Source organism: Engystomops pustulosus, chromosome 6 (genome assembly GCF_040894005.1).
Source record: "Engystomops pustulosus chromosome 6, aEngPut4.maternal, whole genome shotgun sequence".
NCBI lineage: Eukaryota > Metazoa > Chordata > Amphibia > Anura > Leptodactylidae > Engystomops > Engystomops pustulosus.
In genome coordinates this window covers 45539942-45567097 of record NC_092416.1, presented here as the reverse complement: position 1 = coordinate 45567097, position 27156 = coordinate 45539942, and the positions used below count along the sequence as shown (strand labels likewise).

At 43.5% G+C, this 27156-nt stretch overlaps 1 long non-coding RNA gene across 4 annotated transcripts in view; it reads right to left on the bottom strand.

The window, feature by feature from the left end:
- LOC140135000 (uncharacterized) overlaps positions 1-27156 on the bottom strand; it is an 89383-nt gene that overhangs the window by 57457 nt on the left and 4770 nt on the right. For 2 of the 4 annotated variants that reach the window (XR_011856443.1, XR_011856442.1), the window contains exon 2: positions 23092-23289. This is a non-coding gene — a long non-coding RNA (uncharacterized lncRNA). Of the gene's footprint in view, positions 1-13394; positions 13832-19662; positions 23290-27156 lie in introns of those variants that run through there. The other 2 variants (XR_011856445.1, XR_011856444.1) reach the window with 2 other exon arrangements.

Here is a 27156-nt window from a genome sequence, read left to right as displayed (position 1 = left end):
CGTGTACGCTTATCGGTGATGATGCCACCAGCTGCACTGAAAACCCGCTCGGACAAGACGCTAGCGGCAGGGCAGGCAAGAACCTCCAAGGCGTACAGCGCCAGTTCGTGCCACATGTCCAGCTTTGAAACCCAGTAGTTGTAGGGAGCTGTGTGATCATTTAGGACGATGGTATGGTCAGCTACGTACTCCCTCACCATCTTTCTGTAAAGATCAGCCCTACTCTGCCGAGACTGGGGACAGGTGACAGTGTCTTGCTGGGGTGACATAAAGCTGGCAAAAGCCTTGTAAAGCGTACCCTTGCCAGTGCTGGACAAGCTGCCTGCTCGCCTACTCTCCCTCGCTACTTGTCCCGCAGAACTACGCACTCTGCCGCTAGCGCTGTCAGAAGGGAAATACTGTTTCAGCTTGTGCACCAGGGCCTGCTGGTATTCATGCATTCTCACACTCCTTTCCTCTCCAGGGATGAGAGTGGGAAGATTTTGCTTGTACCGTGGGTCCAGGAGAGTGAACACCCAGTAATCGGTGCTGGAATAAATTCTTTGAACGCGAGGGTCACGGGATAGGCAGCCTAGCATGAAATCTGCCATATGCGCCAGAGTACCAACGCGTAAGAATTCACTCCCCTCACTGGCCTGACTGTCCATTTCCTCCTCCTCCAACTCCTCCAACTCCTCTTCTTCTGCCCATACACGCTGAACAGTGAAGGACTCAACAATGGTCCCCTCTTGTGTCTCGCCAACATTCTCCTCCTCTTCCTCCTCATCCTCCTCCACCTCCACCTCCTCCGATATGCGCTGAGAAACAGACCTCAGGGTGCTTTGGCTATCAACAAGGGAATATTCTTCCCCCGTCTCTTGTGACGAGCGCAAAGCTTCCGACTTCATGCTGACCAGAGAGTTTTTCAACAGGCCAAGCAGCGGGATGGTGAGGCTGATGATGGCGGCATCGCCACTGACCATCTGTGTTGACTCCTCAAAGTTACTCAGCACCTGACAGATATCAGACATCCACGTCCACTCCTCATTGTAGACTTGAGGAAGCTGACTGACCTGACTACCAGTTCTGGTGGAAGTTGACATCTGGCAGTCTACAATCGCTCTGCGCTGCTGGTAAACTCTGGATAACATGGTCAGTGTTGAATTCCACCTCGTGGGCACGTCGCACAACAGTCGGTGAGCGGGCAGTTGGAGGCGGCGCTGCGCTGCCCTGAGAGTGGCAGCATCTGGGCTGGACTTCCTGAAATGCGCACAGATGCGGCGCACCTTCGTGAGCAAATCAGACAGATTGGGGTATGTCTTGAGGAAACGCTGCACTATCAGATTTAACACATGGGCCAGGCATGGCACATGTGTCAGTCTGCCGAGTTGCAGAGCCGCCACCAGGTTACGGCCGTTGTCACACACAACCATTCCCGGCTTGAGGTTCAGCGGTGCCAGCCACAGATCAGTCTGCGCCGTGATGCCCTGTAATAGCTCTTGGGCGGTGTGCCTTTTGTCGCCTAGGCTCAGCAGTTTGAGCACCGCCTGCTGTCGCTTAGCGACGGCACTGCTGCTGTGCCTAGAGCTACCGACTGATGGCGCCGTGCCCACGGATGGTAGTTCGGAGGAGGAGGTGGAGGAGGGGTGGGAGGAGGAGGAGGCATAGTAGGCCTGAAACACCTGGACCGAGGTAGGCCCCGCAATCCTCGGCGTCGGCAGTATATGAGCAGCCCCAGGGTCAGACTCGGTCCCAGCCTCCACCAAGTTAACCCAATGTGCCGTCAGCAATATATAGTGGCCCTGCCCGGCAGCACTCGTCCACGTGTCCGTGGTCAGGTGGACCTTGTCAGAAACGGCGTTGGTCAGGGCACGGATGATGTTGTCTGACACGTGCTGGTGCAGGGCTGGGATGGCACATCGGGAAAAGTAGTGGCGGCTGGGGACCGAATACCGAGGGGCGGCCGCCGCCATGAGGTTGCGAAAGGCCTCGGTCTCTACTAGCCTATAGGGCAGCATCTCCAGGCTAAGCAATCTGGAGATGTGCACATTAAGGGCTTGGGCGTGCGGGTGGGTTGCACTATATTTGCGTTTCCGCTCCAGCGTCTGGGGTATGGAGAGCTGAACGCTGGTGGATGCTGTGGAGGATCGTGGAGGCGACGATGGGGTTTTTGTGCCAGGGTCCTGGGCAGGGGGCTGACTAGCAGCTGACACAGGGGAAGGAGCAGTGGTGTGCACGGCCGGAGGTGAACGGGCTTGTTGCCACTGAGTGGGGTGCTTAGCATTCATATGCCTGCGCATACTGGTGGTAGTTAAGCTAGTAGTGGTGGAACCCCTGCTGAGCCTGGTTTGGCAAATGTTGCACACCACAGTCCGTCGGTCATCCGGTGTTTCCTTAAAGAACCTCCACACTTCTGAAGATCTAGCCCTCGCCGCAAGAGCCCTCACCACGGGAGCTTCACTAGTTGACAGTGGCGCTGATGCACCAGCTCTGGCCCTGCCTCTCCGTCTGGCCCCACCACTGCCTCTTCCAACCTGTTCAGGTCGAGGACTCTCCTCCGTCTCAGAAGCACTGTGTTCACCCGGCCTCTCAACCCAGCTTGGGTCTGTCACCTCATCATCCTCCGATCCCTCAGTCTGCTCCCCCCTCGGACTTCCTGCCCTGACAACAACTTCCCCACTGTCTGACAACCGTGTCTCCTCATCGTCGGACACCTCTTTACACACTTCCACTACGTCAAGAAGGTCATCATCACCCACAGACTGTGACTGGTGGAAAACCTGGGCATCGGAAAATTGCTCAGCAGCAACCGGACAAGTGGTTTGTGACTGTGGGAAGGGTCCAGAAAACAGTTCCTCAGAGTATGCCGGTTCAAATGCCAAATTTTCCTGGGAGGGGGCAGACTGGGGGGGAGGAGGCTGAGGTGCAGGAGCTGGAGGAGTGGGGATTTCGGTGACATGGGTGGACTGCGTGGAAGACTGACTGGTGGTGGACAAATTGCTCGAAGCATTGTCAGCAATCCACGACATCACCTGTTCGCACTGTTCTGGCCTCAACAGTGCTCTACCACGAGTCCCAGTAACTTCAGACATGAACCTAGGGAGTGTAGCTCTGCGGCGTTCCCCTGCTCCCTCATCAGCAGGTGGTGTCTCACCCCGCCCAGGACCACGGCCTCTGACCCCTGCAGTAGTTGGACGCCCACGTCCCCGCCCTCGTCCTCTACCCCTAGCCCTCGGGTTAAACATTTTTAAAATGAGAGTTATAACTTTTTTTTTTTTTTACTTCTTTTTGTTTTTTTTTGTGTTTTTTTGTGTTTTTTTTTTTTTTTGTGTTTTTTGTTTTTTTTTGAGTTTTTAAAACCAAACAATCCTATCCTATTGCTATGGCTATTTTCTAGCCAAGTATCAAAGGAAGCACACTACTATGCCAGATGAGATGACACTGAGTTAGTGCCTAATAGAAATCCAACCCCTACTGAATTTTGCCACTTCGGCCTTTGCTATGGATATGTGCGCCACTAAGCGCAGAACACAGCGGTCGCAAGTCTCACTACAAATTGCTCAGAATTGGCAAGTACATGCACTGCAGAAACTACAGCCACCAGCAGATCAACCAGAAATCAAATATATAGAACGCTACTGTAGGCTTCAAGAAGCTGTTTGTATTCTCCTATGGCTATTTTCTAGCCAAGTATCAAAGGAAGCACACTACTATGCCAGATGAGATGACACTGAGTTATTGCCTAATAGAAATCCAACCCCTACTGAATTTTCCCACTTCGGTCTTTGCTATGGATATGTGTGCCACTAAGAGCTAAACACAACGGTAGCAAGTCCCCCTGCTAATTCCTCACAAAATGGTAAAAGATGCAAATTAAAATAAAAAAAGTAGAACGTTATTGTAGCCCTAAGAAGGGCTGTTGGGTTCTTTGAGAATCACTCCTGCCTAACAGTAAGCTAATAGAACACCCTAACGCTTTCCCTGACCAGCAGCAGCTCTCTCCCTAGCGGCATCCAGAGACAGAATGATCCGAGCAGCGCGGCCAGCGGCTAGTCTATCCCAGGGTCACCTGATCTGGCCAGCCAACCACTGCTATCGACGTGTAAGGGTACCACGTCATGCTGGGTGGAGTGCAGAGTCTCCTGGCTTGTGATTGGCTCTGTTTCTGGCCGCCAAAAAGCAAAACGGCGGGAGCTGCCATTTTCTCGAGCGGGCGAAGTATTCGTCCGAGTAACGAGCAGTTTCGAGTACCCTAATGCTCGACCGAGCATCAAGCTCGGACGAGCATGTTCGCTCATCTCTAATAATAATTAATAAATTCTTATTTTCTTTTTAATTTATTACAACCAGTGAAACCAGAAGAAGGAGGAAATAATCTGCGACATCATCTATTGTCAGTAACGATGTAATGATGGGTCAGTGATATCTATATAGAGGTCATTGTACAGGGAGAAGGAGGAGATAAGCTGTGACATCATCATCTATTGTCAGTAGTGATGTAATGATGGGTCAGTGTTATCTATATAGAGGACATTGTACAGGGAGGGGGAGGTGATAAGCTGTGACATCATCTATTGTCAGTAGTGATGTAATGATGGGTCAGTATTATCTATATAGAGGTCATTGTACAGGGAGGGGGAGGAGATAAGCAGTGACATCTATTGTCAGTAGTGATGTAATGATGGGTCAGTGTTATCTATATAGAGGTCATTGTACATGGAGGGGGAGGTGATAAGCTGTGACATCATCTATTGTCAGTAATGATGTAATGATGGGTCAGTGATATCTATATAGAGGTCATTGTACAGGGAGAAGGAGGAGATAAGCTGCGACATCATCATCTATTGTCAGTAGTGATGTAATGATGGGTCAGTGTTATCTATATAGAGGTCATTGTACAGGGAGGGGAGTAGATAAGCTGTGACATCATCTATTGTCAGTAGTGATGTAATGATGGGTCAGTGCTATCTATATAGAGGTCATTGTACAGGGAGGGGGAGGCGATAAGTTGTGACATCATCTATTGTCAGTAGTGATGTAATGATGGGTCAGGGTTATCTATACAGAGGTCATTGTGCAGGGGGGGGGAGGAGATAAGCTGTGACATCATCTATTGTCAGTAGTGATGTAATGATGGGTTAGTGTTATCTATATAGAGGCCATTGTACAGGGAGGGGGAGGAGATAAGCTGTGACATCTTTTGTCAGTAGTGATATAATGATGGGTCAGTGTTATCTATATAGAGGCCATTGTACAGGGAGGGGGAGGAGATACGCTGTTACAACATCTATTGTCAGTAGTGATGTAATGATGGGTCAGTGTTATCTATATAGAGGTCATTGTACATGGAGGGAGAGGGGAGATAAGCAGTGACATCATCTATTGTCAGTAGTGATGTAGTGATGGGTCAGTGTTATCTATATAGAGGCCATTGTACAGGGAGGGGGAGGAGATAAGCTGTGACAACATCTATTGTCAGTAGTGATGTAATGATGGGTCAGTGTTATCTATATAGAGGTCATTGTACAGGGGGGGGAGGAGATAAGCTGTGACATCATCTATTGTCAGTAGTGATGTAATGATGGGTTAGTGTTATCTATATAGAGGCCATTGTACAGGGAGGGGGAGGAGATAAGCTGTGACATCTTTTGTCAGTAGTGATGTAATGATGGGTCAGTGTTATCTATATAGAGGCCATTGTACAGGGAGGGGGAGGAGATACGCTGTTACAACATCTATTGTCAGTAGTGATGTAATGATGGGTCAGTGTTATCTATATAGAGGTCATTGTACATGGAGGGGGAGGGGAGATAAGCAGTGACATCATCTATTGTCAGTAGTGATGTAGTGATGGGTCAGTGTTATCTATATAGAGGCCATTGTACAGGGAGGGGGAGGAGATAAGCTGTGACAACATCTATTGTCAGTAGTGATGTAATGATGGGTCAGTGTTATCTATATAGAGGTCATTGTACAGGGAGGGGGAGGAGATAAGCTGTGACATCATCTATTGTCAGTAGTGATGTAATGTTGGGTCAGTGTTATCTATATAGAGGTCATTGTACAGGGAGTGGGAGGAAATAAGCTGTGACATCTATTGTCAGTGCTGATGTAATGATGGGTCAGTGTTATCTATATAGAGGCTATTGTACAGGGAGGGGGAGGAGATAAGCTGTGACATCATCTATTGTCAGTAGTGATGTAATGATGGGTCAGTGTTATCTATATAGAGGTCATTGTACAGGGAGGGGGAGGAGATAAGCTGTGACATCATCTATTGTCAGTAATGATGTAATGATGGGTCAGTGATATCTATATAGAGGTCATTGTACAGGGAGGGGGAGGAGATAAGCTGTGACAACATCTATTGTCAGTAGTGATGTAATGATGGGTCAGTGTTATCTATATAGAGGTCATTGTACAGGGAGGGGGAGGAGATAAGCTGTGCCATCATCTATTGTCAGTAGTGATGTAATGTTGGGTCAGTGTTATCTATATAGAGGTCATTGTACAGGGAGTGGGAGGAAATAAGCTGTGACATCTATTGTCAGTGCTGATGTAATGATGGGTCAGTGTTATCGATATAGAGGCTATTGTACAGGGAGGGGGAGGAGATAAGCTGTGACATCATCTATTGTCAGTAGTGATGTAATGATGGGTCAGTGTTATCTATATAGAGGCCATTGTACAGGGAGGGGGAGGAGATAAGCTGTGACATCATCTATTGTCAGTAGTGATGTAATGATGGGTCAGTGTTATTTATATAGAGGTCATTGTACAGGGAGGGGGAGGAGATAAGCTGTGCCATCATCTATTGTCAGTAGTGATGTAATGATGGGTCTGTGTTATCTATATAGAGGTCATTGTACAGGGAGGGGGAGGAGATAAGCTGTGACATCATATATTGTCAGTAGTGATGTAATGTTGGGTCAGTGTTATCTATATAGAGGTCATTGTACAGGGAGTGGGAGGAAATAAGCTGTGACATCTATTGTCAGTGCTGATGTAATGATGGGTCAGTGTTATCTATATAGAGGCCATTGTACAGGGTGGCGGAGGAAATACGCTGTGACATCATCTATTGTCAGTAGTGATGTAATGATGGGTCAGTGTTATCTATATAGAGGCCATTGTACAGGGAGGGGGAGGAGATAAGCTGTGACATCATCTATTGTCAGTAGTGATGTAATGATGGGTCAGTGTTATTTATATAGAGGTCATTGTACAGGGAGGGGGAGGAGATAAGCCGTGCCATCATCTATTGTCAGTAGTGATGTAATGATGGGTCTGTGTTATCTATATAGAGGTCATTGTACAGGGAGAAGGAGGAGATAAGCTGTGACATCATCTATTGTCAGTAGTGATGTAATGATGGGTTAGTGTTATCTATATAGAGGTCATTGTACAGGGAGGGGGAGGAGATAAGCTGTGACATCATTTATTGTCAGTAGTGATGTAATGATTGGTCAGTTTTATCTATATAGAGGTCATTTTGCAGAGATGGTCAAAGAATTGTCTATTGTCTATTGTTCATTGTGGATGCAATTATTTTATCTTTTATTGTAAACCTGTTTGTCTTGTCAGTGATTAAGCTGCAAAGAACCCTCCACAATAAAAGATTGACACTTTCTAATCCTGTAGTGATTTTTTACTTTTGCAGAGAACTCCTGAAGATTCTGCAAATGTTGCAAAATAGAAGAAAAAGTTATACTCTAATACTTATACTAAGCTTACTGTCCATGGGATGGATGACTGTTCCCCGCTAACTTGATCTGTATGCAATGGGGCATGGATGATACCCCGGAAACAATCTGAAGGGCTTTGTATAACTTTCACAAATGCGCATTCCTGAGTTATCTACAAAAGAGGAAACCTCCTTAAGCCTAGTGGCCATAGTGAAAATGGTAGGGAATAGTATTTTCATGAAATATAGTGACAAATTTAAAAAAAAAAAAGGATTTCTTAAACATACGTTTCACATAAAACATTGGTATAAAAAATAGGTCACCGTGGGTTTGTATATACACTCTTGTAGAGGACATTTGTATTCGTTTTAGGCCAATATGACATGGAAAGAATTTTTACAGACCCCGATTGGGAGTTTATGATAGTATATGGTGAGCGCTCATTTTTATGTGTCCTCTATAACATTCAGGCTGCGCTGGTCATAAACAATATTGCCCAGCAGTAAAAAAAAAAAAAAAACTGTTACAGCAGTATCTATAAATCACCTTCAGCAGTGGACACGTCCTTTTCCAATAGCTACACCAGATCTTATGGAAAAGCTGTCCCTTCCCTTTTATCTTCTTTGTACATGTCCCTTGACAGCGTCGCCATAGATGATGGTTTGCCCAAAGGGAAAGAAGCTAATGCAAGATGAGGCATGACTGGAAGACATCTCAAGGGCAGAGGGTGTGTGGCTAACAGTCTCTGCCATGTGCAGTCTCGTCAGGACACTCACTTCCCGAGAAACCAGGCAGAGAATTTTCTATGTCCTGCCCTTACGTATCGCTCCTTCCATTCAAAGTCAAGTAAACTTTAGTAGCACTGACTAACAATACTCGTACATGGGTCTACGTATTTCTTTCCTAAACATAGCAGTATGAATACTGAATTATTAGTCAGATAAGCAAAGGAAGACCCTGCACCTTTGGCCTACAAACTCCCTGCAATGTAAGAATGCAACAGCGCTGCACATATAGAACTCTGATGGACTGGTAAGATATTTCATACAGAAGACGCTTTAGATTGTCCTAGAGATATACCCTATGGACAAAAATATTAGGACACACCTCTTCATCATCTAACTAAGGCTCCTTTCATATGAACATATTCTCAAGCCGTTGACGTCATCTGTCCGCGACACATACAATATCTATAACATTTTTCCATCAATGGAACGGTACGGTGGTCAATTCGGCAATTCAAACAGATGGTCGTATTGTGATACAGAAGACACTTTAGCGTGTACTAGTAAAATACCTCATGGGCAAAAATATTAGGACACACCTATTCATCATCAAACTAAGGCTACTTTCATATGAACATATGCTGGACCCAGGCATAGCATAACACAGGCTCAGTAAGGGGAAGGATGAGAACTCTTCACCCCTCCCCTCTCCATAGGTAGTCATGCTGCCAAGTCGTATGTACGGCAAAAGATACCGCACATTCTAACTTTTTTTGCCATAAAATTCCAAATAAGAAACAGCAGAGCAGCACTCACCAGAATCATGTGCAGATAACTTTATTAAAGGGATGGTATGCGGGGTCTGGCGATCGACCGTTTTGGGCTACCTAGCGCATTCTCAAGCCGTTGACATCATCTGTCCACGACACATACAATATCTTTATCTTTTTTCCATCAATGCAACGGTCCGGTGGGCAATACGGCCATACAAACAGATGGTCGTATTGTCATACAGAAGACACTTTACCGTGTACTAGTAATATACCTCATGGGCAAAAATATTAGGACACACCTCTTCATCATCAAACTAAGGCTCCTTTCAGATGAACATATGCTGCACCCAGGCATAGCATACCACAGGCTCAGTAAGGGGAAGGGGTGAGAACTCTTATGTACAGCAAAAGATATAGTATGTTCTATCTTATTTTTCAAAAAAAAACTCGTTGACGTCATCTGTCCACAACACACACAATGGGGCTCATTTACTAAAGGTCCGTCAGACGCATTTTCTGTTTGCGCCAAATTGCCCAGGGATTTTGGCGCACGCGATCGGATTTTGGCGCATCGGCACCGGCTTGCATGCAACAGAAATCGGGGGGCGTGGCCGTCGGACAAACCGCGAAATTTAAAAAAGGAATTATGTCGCAAGAGCAAGCACTCACATGCACCAGGAAGAAGCAGGTGAACTCTGGCGGACCTCGGCGCAGCAGCGACACCTGCTGGAACTCGGACGCACGATCTTAGTGAATCGCGCCGGACTCAAAACCTAATCGGACAACGCACCACGGGATCGCGACAGGACTGGGTAAGTCAATCTGCCCCAATATCTTTTTTCTGTCAATGGATGGGCAATGCGGCCACTCAAACGTAAACTGTACGGTAGCACACAGCCGCATTAACTCGTTTCAGACTGCCCGCTGACATCTAAAGTCCAGAGTCTGCAGCGGCGGGAGCAGGACCCGTTCTCCTGGGGTCAGAGGCACCCGGAGACTCTAGGGACAAGGGAGATGTGGTTCGTTACTTCAAATTTAAAATAAAGTAAAATTAAAAAAAAACAACGTGAAAATGTCCCCCAGGGGTCTTTTATGGGGAACATATAAAGCAAAAAAAAAAAAAAACATAAAAAAATTAATAAGCATACATAAAAATACAATGACATTTCCCCATATAATAAAAACCAAATCCCCTGTTACACTACAAAAAGCATTGCCATAGTCACCCCGTTTGCCCGATACTATACATATTATATATCAAAACGACCGAAACAAAATAGGGAATTCATTTTGAGTTAATTTGAAAATAACAAAAAAAAAAAGTACTATAAATTACAAAAAAAAGCCTTTTTTCCATGGAACAATTTAGGAATCACTGCCATAAAGTGACAGATCACACAGAGAGGGGTCAACAAGTGCTGAGGTGTATAGTGCATACAAGTTTTCAAAGCTCTGCTGACTTAAAGGGGTTGTCCACTTTCAGCAAATAATTGATGAGGAAAAGTTATACAATTTTCCAATAAACTTTCTGTATCAATTCGTCACAGTTTTCTAGATGTCTGCTTGCTCTCCACCCAGTGGCATCACACAGGTGGACGGAAAGTTACAACACAGTGAGTAAAGCTGTGTGATAATAATGGCTTGTGCACCTGTGTGACATCACATGACCATGGACAGATTTATATCTACTGCAAGTAAACCATAGAAGGACAGCAAGCAGAGATCTAGAAAAGTACTGTATATACTCGAGTATAAGCCAACCCAAATATAAGCCAAGGCCCCTAATTTTTAAACAAAATAGGGAAAACCTATTGACTCGAGTATAAGCCGATGGTGGGAAATGCATTGGTCATAGCCTCCCCAGTATATAGCCTGCCAGAACCTGCCCCATAGTATATAGCCAGCACTTGCCCCCCAGTATATAGCCTGCCAGCCCATATCCCCAAGTATATAACCAGCCCCCTGCCCCAGTACGTAGCCAGCAGCAGGGCAAGCCGGAAAGGTGAGTTTTGATATTTTTTTTACTCAAGTATAAGCCGAGTTTGGGTTTTCAGCACATTTTTTGTGCTGAAAAACTAGGCTTATACTCGAGTATATATGGTATATTGGAAAATAGTATAACTTTTCCTTACACAGACCATATCAATTATTTGCTGAAAGTGGGCAATCCCTTTAAATGCCCATGGACAAAAACTGCGGTCTGGTGCCAGAAGCTTCATGGCACAAGGATCCATAACCTGGCAGCTACATGCAAACTAAATCCTCATGCACAATGCCAGGCACCTTATAGAGAAATATAGAGTGAATGGTTGTTACTTGAAGTTATCTGACAGTCTGACCCTTGTAAGGAGAGCGTTTCCCTGCCGGACTGAACTGTGCCTGGGCCCCTCAGTATTAACCCCTTTCCACCTATGCCGTTTCTAGTTTTTGCGTTTCCGTGTTTTGCTCCCCTTTTTTTTTGCTCCATAGCTTTTTTTTATTTTTCAGTGTTTATGACTTTATAAGGGCTTCATTCTGAGTAAGAAATTGTACATCCTACTGGTGGTAGGTAATTTTCCACATCGTGTACTACGAAGCAGGAAAAAATTCCAAAAATGAATGAACTTGAAGAAAAAACACTCATGCGCCATTTTCTTTTTGACTGTTTTTACGGCTTTCACTGTGCCCTACAAATGACATCTCCTTTTAATTTTTGGGTTGGTACCAAACTTATATAGGTGTTATTGTGTTTTAATGGATTTAAAAAGTTAAAACCTTTTGTACTAAACATAATTTCTTTATTTTGCCATATTCTGCCGCCAATAACTATTGTCGCTATTTTCCGCTATGAATTTCACCGCCAGGAATAACTATTTTTATATATTAGATTGAACTTTTTAGGATGCGGCAATACCTAACATAGAAACACATGGCCTATATGGAGAGGGCTCTGCCCTTTATAAGAGGGCTCTGCCCTTTATAAAAGATGAAATTCATTTCACTAACAAGGATGTTGCATCACTTGGGACCTCCCATAGCGTATGCTCAGTGAAGGCCGGGAATGAATGCCATACTTTCCCCCATAGGCTATTATGGGCTTCGCTGATGCGTTTCCTGCTAGATGCGATGTATACTAGGCAAAAATGGAGGCCACTATATGTTCATGGATACGTTCAGCATATACATCTGAAGCTTTCCTGGCATGTATGATGAATATATTATAAACGCAATATGTTAATGTAGGCTTCATAGGGCTACTGCTTGACAAGGCTGATAACAAAATATCTGGGGGTTGAAATATGTCATCACTGATCCACCTTTTCCATGACTTTATCTAAGAGTCAGGAGGCCAACATACACACAAGTTACTCAACCAGTCCCACCAGAAATGGTGGATTTGAACAGATTTTCTCTTATGTGTAACAGGGGCCATTAGGAATAGTTATGACAAGGAGACAATTGAGTTCCTTGGTTTATCCATTGTCTACCACTATATCTTAAATCTCCATCTTCTTCATAAACCTCTGTTTTCCTATTTTGCAGCTTGTTTGCTGATTAAAAAAAGGAAAAACTCGCCAAACAAGCTATTCTTGGTGGGATTTGGAAAAGATCCTTCCATATTACCATTGGGCTTTGGGGCAAATGTGTCTTACACTAAAGATGGTCCTGGTGCTGACCCTTAGCCTGCCTCCAGGAAACCGACAAGAAGAACATCCTAATACATCTTGATAGATGTGTAACAATAGTGCATAGATCCAGTATCCAGCCCCTAGCATCAGCAAGTGAAAGGCTTTAATCCATGATAATACCATGACATGTAGGAATAAAAGCGGTTCAGCAGGAATAACATTCACTGTTCACTGCACTAAATGCTACATATAGGTATTTCCATGTAAATCAAGCGTTGTAGTAGAAGGACACCCCTTTCTTCATTTCTGCTATAGAAAGCACTTGAATTTCTCATAAAAATTCAATTTCTGCAATATCCTTTCTAAGAGCTGGAAGCGCATATGCGATCAGCCCAAGCCCCGCCCCCAGGTATTTTGCATAGTGTTTGTAAACGCTGCCCCTTTACAACCTTCTGAACCTTCTATACTACTTGTATACAATACTGATGGATATTTGACTTGCGGGTGAAATTTCAGGATGAGCCTAAAATGCACGCTAACCTTTACAGATGAACTTAATATGACCTCTTCATTTTTAATAGCACATGTCCAACTCAAAATTTAATTACTTTTCACGCAACTTGGTGTTCTCTAAAAAGGAGCAGAAACAGGTTTTTGATCTATAAATCGCCACACATTCAATGAGAATTTGTTTTTAAACAGTCCTCCTCATCATGCTGTTCGGATTTTGACATTAAGAAGCTTTGAGAGTTCTTCGACAAAAGTAGCCACTGAGCTTAGAGTGTCACGGTGTGTCTATCAGCTGGTTGCAACAGAGATTTAGGGAAAATGGAAGAGTCATAGAGATGGATGTCATTTGGCCATGTCCCACACTGCTGACTGCTTCATTGCAAACAATGCCCTATGGAGCCTGGTAATGAAGGTCACATGATTAAGGAATGGCTGCTGGACACTCGGTGATATGAAATCGAGTGTCCTGCACTTTCTCCAGATCTGAATCCCATTAGACCAGCTAAATTACTTTGTAGAGACTTGTAACTCTGCCCCAAAACCTGAATGACCTGGAGAAGAAGCAAAAGCACAGCAAATTAAACATTGAATCCACAATGAAATACTTCCTTAAGATTTACGTCCTGACTTAGAATGAGTGTGACAGCTATAGATAGGGCGTTATTTCAGAAGATGTGTCGGCATCTATGTGCAGTGTGGCACCTGTGACCACAGACATGTGTGGGTGGTGCTGTCAGGCACCCTCCAGCTGCTCCCACGACTTCAAGACGCAAGGAATGTAGATTGAAGAAAGCATGGCCTGAGCTGCAGGTCACTCTGTGATTTGTAATACCAGTTTTTCCTGACATCTGCTTTTTGCCCTGAGCTCACCCTTCCTGTGTTCAAAGTATTGGGTGATTTGTGTCTGTGCTGTCATCCGTTATCTAAGCACAGACTGCAGGTACAGTTTCAGGGTATCTTTACGCAAACAAGCCCGAGCAATTGTCACAAAGCTGCCTCTGAGCATGAAAGTCCGAAATTGATGATCCTGGAGTCAGACTTCTGATAACATCCTGCATGAAAGAACACACGGACTCCACTGATGTATAGAAGACAGCTCGGCAAGACCTACGCCAAATGTATGTCATCCAAGAACAAACCACTCATCTACAAGGTTAAAAAGTGAATTTAAATAACTGCATGCATTTTTCTCTGATGCGCCTTAAAGTGCAGTATTCACATATCACAGATGTATATTGTCCATGGTCGCAGGAATATGGATCTCATACTCTCCCCATGATATTGTGGACAACCTTACTTTCTACTTCTGTATGGCAGTCAGTAATCAGCAGGATAGAGCAATATAGAGCATAACCAATTTTAATTAGTGCAGACTATGACATTGTTTTTTAACCTCGGCAAACAAATTGACCCCCTATAGCAGTGGTGGCGAACCTATGGCACGGGTGCCAGAGGTGGCACTCAGAGCCCTCTCGATAGGCAGTCTCAGGACTTGCCATGTTTAGCATTTTTTTAATGTGGAGCATCCTGGTATACTTGAGGCTGCAGGAAGAGAGCGGTGTGGACAGGGTCAGGTTAACACTGGAGCCCCTCCTGAGCAACCCCTGAATCTCCCTGTTTAGGAAGCTGTCAAGGGAAGCTCCAGTGACAACCCAAAATTCCTCTCCTTCTGACAAAGATATTGGTGCTCTCAGGCCTACTGAAAGCTGTGGTACAGCACGGAGCAAAAAAATTGCAATAAGTTACTGCTTGTATTGCCGTTTTGGCACTTTGCAAAAAATATGCAGGTTTTGGGTTGCAGTTTGTGCACTCGACCTCCAAAAGGTTTGCCATCGCTGCCCTATAGTAACTGTGTAGTTATCATGGCCAAAAGAACGCCCATATGATTACCATTCAACTCTCATGTGTTGCAAAGTTGTTTTGGCTTTTATCAACAACATTACAAGGCCTAATAAAGGGTCAGACAACGGGCTTATTTACTAAGAGTCAGGGATCGCACTTTCGTCGGACTGTTTTCTGTTTCGGGGATTGCACGGTTTGGACAGGTATTACAGTCTGCACTAGGATTGTGTCGCATGCGATCAGTTTTTGGCACAGCTGCACTGGCTTCCGTGCGACACAGATCAGGGGGCGTGCTGTCAGACGATCCGACTGATTCAGACTGATCGCAGGATTTAAAGATTTCTCTCTGTGATGATAAATTCTGGTGCAGTGTAATATTGTCAAGTTCTAATTTAGACCTACATCTAGTTGGTGGACCTTATTATTTTTGTGGCACACGGACGATTTACTCCTGGTCATGTCCCTTTTCCAGTAATACCTTAGTAGAAAGTGTGTCAAAAAAGGTCTTAAACAGAAAAAAATAAGATAAATACATTGCAAGGCATTTTAGAGAGTTTTTTTTAATCCAATTCAGAAAAGTCTTGCTGAATTGGATTAATAAATTACACCATGGGGTATGCTTATAAGAAAAGGCCTGCGAACAATGGATTTATATTTATAGGATTGAAGCACTGGCAGAGTTCCTCACACCAATGTGTTCTTAGATCTCTGCTTTCCAACTGCTCCCAGCTCCTCCCCTCTGCTATAATATCTAACCAGAAGCCTGATAGTGCTATTACTAAAAGCAGTGTGGCTGTGCTCTATTCAGCGAAGAGTTCTTACACATGAGTGCCCCAGGGTGTTCCAAAACCAGCTACAATCCTGGAATAAAATTATTTTTTTTATTTAACAGATGGCAGATATCTTCCCCAATATGTGTGCCCTTTTTGGAAAGTTGGAACACCCCGTACACATTAGATGATTGGCTTAATGGGTGCTTTTAGATCATTTTTATCCAATGTGCACTAGGCGTCTCTACAGGCAGATTACGGAATACAGAAAATAAAAAACCCCGGTACATGGCTGTGCGCTTTGGCTACCATATTAAGACATACGTTTTTAGAATCTTTTATGTAACAGAATGTTACCATTAGAGAAAAAGTTTTCTTCCCCAGAAACGGGTGCTAATATGTCTATCGGGTACAGGGTCCGTTGCTTCCAGTGTTGGCATACTCCTGCTATAATTCTATTAAATTACAATAAACATCTATATTTGGCGTCCGCCAACTGCCAAGTACATTCCCAGAGGGACATGATTTATTTTCTACAACAGGCTGAAGATTTGGGATCTCAGCATGAGAGGCATGTCCGCCTGTAATGTCATTCTGGAGGAATGATTAGCACATGTGTATTCTTGATGGGCGCTTTAGAAATTGATGACAGCTGTGGGTGCCCCAATCGCTCTCCAGCAACAGGTCAGAGGCAGGTCCAACATGGGTGTGACAGCCTTGGTGTATACCGTGTGATGGCTCTGTGGATGTATGAGACTTGCTTCATTCTGATGTCTATCACCGAAAAAGGGTTAGGAACTGTGACTCATGATTCAGGAAGAGCTATATGCTGATGTCAGTTTATTCAAGCTGATAGCAAAAGTCCCTGCATTGGGATCGCATGAATATATTCGGGTAATTTGATTATGTGGTTTTCAGCATTACTGACCCAGGAATTAGGTTATGTAGGCCGTGTATACGCACAGTGAAAACGGGACAGTCTGTGGCACAGAATAACCTTTTCTAAAACAAAAAAAAACCCCACCGGCCCGATCTGCCGCTTGTGCACCCCTTCAAGCTCTGCCAGCCCAAGGGGAAAATAATAGAAATTACTGGCAGTTTGCAAGGCAGAAAACTGGTGTAGTAGACCTGATAAAGTTAGTAGTTAAGCACACATTTGTAAAAAAAATGTGCGGTCAGACATGGCATCCCCTCCACTCCTGCAGCCAGTTCTAGTTCCTACTACCTCTTGCCCCCAGTTCTAGTCCCCTCCCTTCCTTTTCCCAGTTCTAGCCCCCCTCCTGCCCCCAGTTCTCGTCCCCCCTCTCCCTCCTGCCCCCAGTTTTATCCTCCCCCTCCCTCCTGCCCCCAGTTTTATCTTTCCCTCCCTCCTGCTCCCAGTTCTATCCTCTTCTCCCTAATGCCCCCAGTTCTATCACCCCTCCCTCCTGCCCCCAGTTCTATCCGCCCTCCTCCCTGCCCCCAGTTCTTGTTCCATCTCCCCTGCCCCTAATTCTAGTTCCCCTCTCCTCACGATGAGCCCTGATCCACAGGGGGTTGTACGGAAGAGAACCCAGAGGATCATGTGATGATGACATCATCAAAGGTCCTTGAGCTTCCATACAGCAGGACAGGTCCTGCAGCACTGTGTACTTACTGCACATTTTATTTCATTTTTGCCACAAAAAGTGGCAAAAACATAATACAATTACAGACCAGCTTCTGCACTAGAAGCTGCAGGCAGCAGGGTGGGGGCTGCAACCTGAGGGTCGGTGGGCCGCGGGTTGTGCACCCCTGGGGTAGACGTTGCAAATGCAACTGGGTAAAAGGACCTTCGATGACATCACCCTGGTCACATGACATGAAGTGCCCAATGATGTAACAAAGCTCTCTCTCAATGTTCCACACAGCCGCATGCCTAGCAGTGAGACCTGTCAACCAGGAACGAGGAGGCAGGGCAGTGCAAGTAAAATTTTATATGCAGGACTCACTTAGTATAAGTTTACAAACTGACTTTTTTAACTTTGCAGTTATGGAAATAAACAATTTATGGATAAAGGCAATGATTTTAATCATAGTTTTTGGTGCAGTATTTACTTTGGGTGTGTTAATTTAAATGGCAAGTTCTCTTTAAAACTATATCAATTGTGCACAGGACAATTTCAGCTCAGTCACTGATTTTCAATAATATATGTCAAATTAATGTGTTTCACTTGTAAAATATGCTTTCACCTAAACTCCAAATGTAGGTACACCATATTTTCCCTCTAAAAAGGTACATCTCCATAGATTTAAACATAAAATGATGACTTCAGAAGTCAGAGGTGACACCCAAAAGGTTGTGGTCTCTCCTTGCCGACAATTACAAGTGCCATAAACCATTGCATCACACTCATTCCCAGCAGTCTTACATGTGTATTTCAGGACACTCCTGCTGCTTAAGGAAGCAATTCCAATAATATCCCTGTATTAGGGAAATGATGAGTAAGCTGCACAGGACATCCTGCAAGATGACGACACAAATGGAGGCGAAACATTAGTAGCTGGTAATTACAAGTCTCAATCCATTGGACCTAAAGATGTTCTTTGAGGAGGACTTTGTCTTCTGCTTATACTAAGTTAGAAGTGGTTACCATAAAAAAGGGTTGCAATGCCGGACAAAGTCCAATGGGGCACAGTTTTTTCATCAACAGATTTGCAATACTGTTATAGGCTGCTCAGTGTATAAGGTGGAATTGTGTTTATACATGGCAACACTGCATTATTGTTGTGCAAAAGAATGGCAAAACGCATGAGATCCAGTTTATATTTATTACCTTTTGACATAAAAGGGAAAATTTAAAGGCTTATTTACATGAAAAAAATGTCCATTTGTGGCTGTTTTTCAACATGTCTGTGTTGTTAAATAGCAAAGCTTGCACTAGTGTAGCCTGTTAACTGTCTTCTCAATAGAATGTGTCCATGATAAAAATGTGACTACACTCATTAGCAAAATGTCTCATTGCTAGGAGAATCAGGAATTCCACCGTAAACAAAAGAAAAAAATGGATGCAACCGGACCGTTAAAAATGGGCACATGCTTTTTGAACCCGTTTTTGGTCCGTTTTTAAGCAGCCCATCCAAAAACGCTTGCGTTAAAAAAACACATGCGTTTTTGAACCAAAAAAAAAAAAACACATGCTTTTTTTGAAAACGCATGCATTTTTGACCAGTTTTAACTAAGATAATTGGTAAAATCTGTCAAAAACGGATGCGTTTTCAAAAAACACATACATTTTTTTAATCAAACTGCTTAAAAAGGAACCAAAAACGGCTTCAAAACACCATGTGTGGCATCACCCTAAGTCTTGTGAATATAGCCTTGTCCTGTCAACAAAGTGATAGATGATATTTGCTACACATCCCCTTTAACCCCTCAATGACTTGGTCACATACTCCACATACTGGAGGCTGTAATGGGAGCAGACAATCAGAACCAAGATGGCAGCTTTGCCGGGAGCAGTATTTAACGGGTTAACACCCGCAGCCGGTGATGGCACCAATCATGGGTGTTAACTGTGGGCAGTGGTGTAAACTGGCAAAGTCTGTGCCAAGTTCCCGAATATAATGTATGGTTTATAGAACTAGTCTTCTCATATGGGGAAGTATGTCATACTAGAAGTCGCTAATCTCCATCAGCTCCAAAGAGATGAATGGAGCAGAACTGACACGCACTGAGGACCACATTAATGAAGTCACAATACATGAAACAATAGAATAAAATCTTCAATCTTTATTTCCAAAAGGCAACCAAAAAGGACAAAACTATTTAAAATCATCACCTAAAATACACAACAAACACACAAGAGTGGTGGTGGTCAATGAAACACAAATCCACCCTCAATAGGTATAGAAATAAATCTAGAGAGCACAAAATAAATATATGTGTATATACCGGAACCCAATAGTAAGTTTGCCCAAAAAGAGCGTTATATGTATAGGTGCCTACCAACCATACAAATGGATCCCAAGACCACCACCACAGCACCCCGACGAACGTTTCACCGTCGCTTCCTCAAGGGGGTGTCACGCACGGCTGTCTGTTCCGCTCATCTCGGGGAGGGGAGAGGGGTCTGACGGAGGTACCTTGGACCCTATCAGACCCCCTGTTCTAGTGATCTGTGGGAGTCTCATCGCGGAGACAGAGCCTTACTTGTCTTGTGGGAAAGCCCCTTTAAGGGGTTAAGCAGACAACAATTAAGGCAACAACTTTTTACTTTCTGTGGGTGGCCCACTGACAATTGTTTTTTGCAATTGGATGTGGAGGCTGTAGAAAACTCATATCAGATCCTATTCCTGTCTGTGTTTGGGGGTCAAGCCTCCCGTAGAAATCTACGGGAACATGAAAAATAGTGACATCATTTGCCAGCCTTACATTTTTTATGAGGATCCCCAAAAAGAATGAAAGACATACGGTTTGTGAGGACAGACGCTTCAGCAACGGATCCGCTATTTGTGCACGGTAAGCCTTCTACTGTGATGTCTAAAGTGTTATATCAATGCAAGGCCTGTGCATTTAATGACTAATGTATAACAAAACAGATAAAAGGCGATCTCTTTTGGCCATGAGCTAAGTCGTGCATCAGGGTAAGTGTGAGGCTGGGTTGACATTTCCCCAGGATCCGTGTCATGTGGTGTCAGAGGTTATGTGTCATTGTGTCTCCCTCCCTGCTTCCTTGTGACACACAGCCAGTGTCAGGTTTCCATCGGGAGGAGGCCTCCGCTGGCAGATGTCACTGCGCACACTTCACACCAGAAGCCGCGGCTGTGTCACTTCCCTGCACTGACTTGTGGCCTGTGTTACAGAGACGTTGCGGCACACCCTGTCTGACAGCCCTAACAGGATACCTTCCTGTGACTGAAATAACAGAGCCGGGGAATGACGTTACAGAAGCCCCAGGGCCTGCTCACAAGATGATACTTTCCCAGAACTGTGCAGGTCTCTGCTTGTGAAGCCGCCGTCAGCTGACCTTCCTCCTCTATGCCCCAATGTCCCTCCCTAACCAGACCTGTCTGGAATCTATCCCCTGACCCGAAATAGCTCACTCTGGTTAGTGCACGAACCCTCCCTGCATCAACTGAGGGATAATATCAGCAACTTCACTGGGTTATACGAGTTAGGCTGCGGTACAAGCCTACGCTGTGGTATATATTGTGTGGTAATCCTAGTATTAGCGCCTTTATTTATACAGCACCGACAGATGACGCAGTGTAGTACAATGCCAGAAGAAAACAAAAGCACAGAAATCTTTAAGACGTGTTACAACTAAGAAAAAACTATTTTATAAAATTTCGGTGATGGAAGTATTGTAGGGTTTGGACCTGCAAAAAAAATAATAATTTTTTTTTTTTTAAAGTTCACCTTCTAATACAGCAGGTGTCATTTTCATTACAGATAAATAATTTTCTACCCACTATTGTTTTTGGAATTTATATTCCATTGCACGATATAAATATAGTCATTTGTCGCTGCCTTCCTTAGGGCTGCTCCTTTATTCCTTAAGGAGACTGCACCCTATAATAAAGTATAATTTACCTAAGGATGTACATCTGCGCTGGTTAATGAAGTTGTGTTTACATGCTACGATTCTGCCAAAATCCAGTTTATGATCCAGTGTTTCCAATGGTTATGTAAGATTGTACAATTAATGTTTGATGTTAGTGTTGGGGATGTAGACTGTAGATCGCATGTTACAATAAAAGAGTCTGGATTATATTGGTGTATTAACAACTATAGCAGTCATAGCAACTACTATGAGGTCCACGGATAAAGCGGGACCAAGAGCACAGTCTAGTCAATGTGTTCCCATTACTGCAAATAATGGTTATTGTTTGTATGATGAAACCGGATACTATTGTCCAATTTGCTTTATGTATCAATTCCTCACTAGTAGAGATGAGTAGACCCAAAATGTAGGTTCGGCGTCATCCGTTTCTGTCGGACCTAACCATGTGGCTTGAGGCTTACTTCCGGCGGATAGAAATATGTCCATGAAGATCTTTTAGGGCATGTCTGGAACATGGCCATCATATTTAAATCTGCCATATTGGGTCTACAACAACCCTACCAATGCATAGGGTGGGTAGTTGTTGCGAATAGTGCCCTCTGCATGTTAGGAGCTGACTATGGAGACTGATCACCTCTCTAGGAGGTCTCCAAAAGTGGAATACTTTGTAATTGCAGCTGGGACCACTGCCTGGGAGGACAACAGTTAAAGGGGTATTCTCGTCTGGGCGTTCACATTCAGTTTTCATTAATCTGACATTTATAAACATTTCTTCAATTAGATAGAAGATTATTAAGCAGGTTCAAAATGATTGGATCCAGTGCCTTTAGCTTCAAGTTCACCACAGTGGACAACACGTCACATAGCTGTGCATCACAGGGCATGTTCCTGGTTGTTCTTGCAACTTTCTGTGTTGATACATTATTTGACCACCACAGATACTGCAGCAATTAATTCTGGTCTTTGACTTGCTACATGACCACCTTCCGATTGGATAAACCTTGCCCTATGTGGTGGCTTTCTAAATGGCAGCAACTTTCCAAGCATAGCCTAAAAAATAGATCCCTCTCATCCATTACTTGATGGAAAATTCAGATTTGTCCATTTTTTTTCCGTTTCCCATTTCTGAAATGTTGATTCACCCTCTATAGTCCTAAAATGGCAGTCACTTACTGTGATGCAGAAATTCCCTTCACTTGCATGACACTTGACACAGGATTAAGCATAGAAATGAGTTGACAGACCCTTAGAACTTAACCGCCAAAAAAAACATTTTGGCCTTGTTCGGGTTCTCGACATAAAGTAATAAAGTAAAACAAAACCCGTGGGAGTGAGGAGTAAAGCTGATAAAAGAATGAAGAGCAGTTTCCTTAGACATAAACATTCTTTAGAATCAGCTTAAACAAATACATTCTGAAAGTAATGTTGAATTTCACGTTCATGTTCAGGACTGAAATGGAAAAAATGCTGCTATAGCCTTATGAATGGAATGCCAATAAATACTTGGCTTGTTCATTCAGATTTCGGAAAAAGAGCATTTTGAAAGAAAAACTCCTTCCAGGACTTGTTATTAATCCTTGTTCACACAGGACGATAATGCTGAGGTATAATAGCTGCAGCAAGCTGTACATAAACATATCTCATCCACGCACAGGTTTTCACAGCAGTTTTTACCTTGCAATGCAACATGGATGGACTGCAACCCGCTGTGCAGCTTTCTGTAGCCAAAGTAATGTCACTTCTGGCAGGTCCTTACACGGAGTATATCAGAGTCGAGCTACCAGCCGGGGCTCCTCTGCTCTAAACATATCATATTATATCTCGGACGTTGGAATCCAGAGCTTTACCAGGAGTCGGAGAGACATCTTCTTTCTACATAACACAAAACATTAGTAGGTGTTGGCACAGGTGTAATTTTAAACATGTTTCATGAAAACGTCTATGGCACCGATGTCGAACCCTTTGCAGACCGAGTGCCCAAACTACAACCAGAATCCACTTATTTACCATAGTAGTAACTTGTTGCTACCTGTTCTTCAACATCATTCAACTGTATCGGCCCCCTGAGGCCACCAATACAGTTGAAAGAAGGTGGACACATTCAGACTATCATTGTAGCTTCTCTCCAGGAAGAATGGTGGGATCCAGCAGGAGGACCTCCAAGACAATGCAGTTTAGTCAACACCTTCTCACTTTTTACTGCAGTTCCAAACAGCCAACGAAGTGTCACTTTAAAACAGAGCTGAGAGCAGCATCTTTTAAGTTTCTTGGGACTACACGAAGATTTGGTGGATTTGGTCCTGTTTGGTGAAATTGGGGGAGTGGCCTGGGTGCCCACATAGAGGGCCCTGAGTGCCACATCTGGCACCCGTGCCATAGGTTCGCCACCACTGGTCTAAGGGGTACTAAGCATATCACATATTAGGACTACATATATACCTTTCAATACAAGTCCATGTGGTGGGAGTCATACTTTAGTGCCTCGACTCCGTTTACACAGATGACTTTGGAACCAAGAAACTTCTGGATACTGAAGGTCTAATTGGAAAGACTGCTATGGGTTAGGTACCTGCCCTGGGGTAAATACTGTTAGCGGAAATCCCCTTAAACAAAGCTCAGTCACTCCCAAAAATACAGGCACTCTTGGACCAGGTTCCTGATGAATATGGTTACATATTTTATTACAGACAAGTTTCTTATTTGCCACACTACCATTGTCGGTCGAGCGAACCTTGGACCTTCCATATTCCTGTGGCATGGACTGACATCACTACTAAGTACAGAACTCCTTACATCATAGCAATCAATGATGTAAGGAGTGCTGCATCTTTACTAAACAGACAGTAATCCTGTTATTGCTTCTTTTTAGTGAAAAAACAAGAACTCCTTATATGATAGATGGCTATAATGTAAGGAGTAAAGATGAGCGAGTATACTCGTCCGAGTATACTGCTCGGTCGAGTATTAGCATACTCGGACCGGCTCGTTACTCGGACGAGTATCTCGCCGGCTCGAGATCGAGCAGTAAATTAATAAAATAAATTGAATAAAAGTATTTTTATTGTAAAAAAAAAAATATTACACATGTTTGCAGATGTTTTACTTGTAAGAACACATTGAAATAACACTATTCTTCACTTTCCAGGTGTTCGCGCGTGTCTCCCGCTAAGTTAGGAGATCTGGAATGTGAAGAATAGTGTTCTTTCAATGTGTTCTGCACTTAAATGGTTCTGTATTCACTGTTTTTAATGTTTTAATTCTATTCTTCACTTTGCAGCTGTGCGCGCGTATCTCCGAACCTATCGGGAGACACGCGCGCACACCTGCAATGTGAAGAATAGAATTAAAACATTAAAAACAGTGAACACAGGAGCATTTAAGTGCAGAACACATTGAAAGAACACTATTCTTCACATTCCAGATGTTCGTGCACATCTCCTAACTTAGCGGGAGACACGCGCGAACACCTGCAAAGTGAAGAATAGTGTTATTTCAATGTGTTCTTACAAGTAAAACATCTGCAAACATCTGGAATTTTTTTTTTTGCACTGTTCTTTTACTGTTCAGTTTTATTAAAAAAATGCTCGGGTCTCCCATTGACTTCAATGGGGCTCGTTATTCGAGACAAGCACTCGAGCATCTGGAAAAGTTTGTCTCGAATAACGAGCACCCGAGCATTTTAGTGCTCGCTCATCTCTAGTAAGGAGTTCTGTCCCCCGCAGTGATGGCAGTCCATGCCTTAGGGCACTAAGTTCATGGACCAACAACAGCATTGTAAATGTGCCCTATCTGTGTATATAGTATCCCTATTTACCTAGTGCATATAGCCATGGCTCATATAGCATTTGTCTAGTCATCTGCACCTGTAGGGTATATGTGCTTTTAAAGAATGTTACAAACGTTTCTCCTATTAAAAATTATGGCCTGCCATACCCATGTGTGCTGGGACACAATGTATGGCCAGTCTTCCAATGCTCAGTTCCCTTATGAGATGTTACAACATGAGATGAGACACTTGCAAATCTGCAAAACAAACAGAATCCAATCTAATAAAACATCCTATGTCCACGTCAGGTTCTCATAATTCTGCTCGTAACGACATGGAGAAAGGAGCCTTGCCATATTTGCACAGGGCCTGTTTATACTGATGACATTTGCTATGTTGACTGTCGATCAAATGTGTTTCTCCCGTGTTTGCTAAACATTTGTCATTGTCACAAATTACTAAACAGCCCATCCTGTGTGTCAAGGACTCCCCGCAATACAAAGTATCCATAGGAACAAGCAAGAGAAGTTCATGGCTTAAACACTTTTTTTTAACAAGATGTCATGGGAAGTTAAAGAATAAAATGACCAAATAAATGTCAGGAAATACAAGAAATCACACGTTCGTGTGAATGTAGCCATTTTGTGCATGAGCCCATAGTATCCATTCATAAAATTGGCTTGGGCACCCCTCTTCAGGGGGTGAAGAAGCGTGGGAGAACGCGCGTTTGGGAGTCCGAGAGGCAGCCATAGAAGGCGCAAAATGGGTAGGACACTTGTCTGTTACTTGTGAATCTCATAATTTGGGGCACACTTTATGCTCACTCTTGATAAGCATGACTGTGGCAATGACAGCGAATATTGATGTGTGAACCATAGAATCGAGTAAGATACCCTGTAACGCAGTCATATGGTCTTTTGTCTCATCAGACCTTTTGTTTGGATTTCCTCTATAAAAAAATACACCAATTATTTTATGATAATACAACTGTGTGTTTTCTTGTGGAATAAATAAAGGTTTAAATTTATTGCTTTTATAAAAGAACGTTATAACTCCGTTTTTTGTAGTAGCATATTAATCATGGTGGAGTAGTTCTAGATTTTGAATATGGTAGGCTATTTGCCGAGTCCCTAACTTCAGCAACATGAAGATAAGGTATTTAATTATTTTATGGATCAGTATGATGGCAGACATACCAAATGTATATAGTTTAGGTATGTCTTTAAAAAATACCTTTAAGAAAATTCAAAAACCATACATTAAAAAAAAGAAAAAAAACCCTTGTGTTGCCATAATCTGTCACCCGTAACTTTTTCATCTAAAGGGGTGTGACTTACAGTTGATATTATGGAGCTCTTGCTTACAGCATGCGCCACCTAGCGTTTCATTGACCTATCATCATTGAATTGCCCGGATACCCCTTGTATCCCCCCTATGACATCCATCACACGGTTCTACTGGATGGTGGTTTTCTGTGATGATGGATATATGTTAATTTTAACTGTACTACATCCACAAGGCGGCTTTACTTATGAACAGTATATGCCCACAACCCTAACGATTTATCACATATAATTTTTGTGCTCTTTTATGTGATTTGAATAAAAGTTATGTTTTATACACTTAGATCACTCTAGAGAAAGTTTTCTCTGCTACTATTTCCTAAAGGGGTGTGATTTGAATTTTTACATTTTTAAAAAAATTTTAAATATTTTTCCAAACTTTTTTTTTTCCCCTTCAGCCCCCTTAGGGAACCTAAACCTTAGGGGTTCTGATCACTTAGACAATATACTACAATTGTATTGTATTGCAGTACATTGTGAATACACTGCTCCTGTATTAGACTGTCTCTCTAATACAGGATGCTGAATGACACCTGTGGGAGCCTTGCCGCTGTCATGGAAACCGATCAGCCATCAAAGATGGCGGCACCCATAATCAGCAGTGGTAAGTGCCAGCTTTGACTGCGGCAG